Raw genomic sequence first — 320 nt, 5'->3', positions numbered from 1 at the left:
TCGGCTTGTGCATTTGAGGGGAGGTGGGAGGTTTCGCAGTTTAGCATTGTTGCAAGTTAGACCACCAAGGTCTGGATGTTGAGGGCCAATCAAATTTTCACTGAACATTTTTGAATGTTTTCTATCGATCAAAGGCTGAAATGTGTCATTGATTTAATTACTGGCAATGGCCTCGGAGGGAATAAAGCTGTTTCTTTAATGTGATTTTTATTGTCTCGAACGGCGATATAATCTTTCAAGAGCTACTATATTCACAGCAATTTCTTTTCATGTTATGTATTATGAATGAAGCACAGAAGGATGAAACTTACTTTGAAATT

Source organism: Stegostoma tigrinum, unplaced genomic scaffold (assembly GCF_030684315.1).
Source record: "Stegostoma tigrinum isolate sSteTig4 unplaced genomic scaffold, sSteTig4.hap1 scaffold_57, whole genome shotgun sequence".
Lineage (NCBI taxonomy): Eukaryota > Metazoa > Chordata > Chondrichthyes > Orectolobiformes > Stegostomatidae > Stegostoma > Stegostoma tigrinum.
This window is presented reverse-complemented; position numbering follows the sequence as displayed.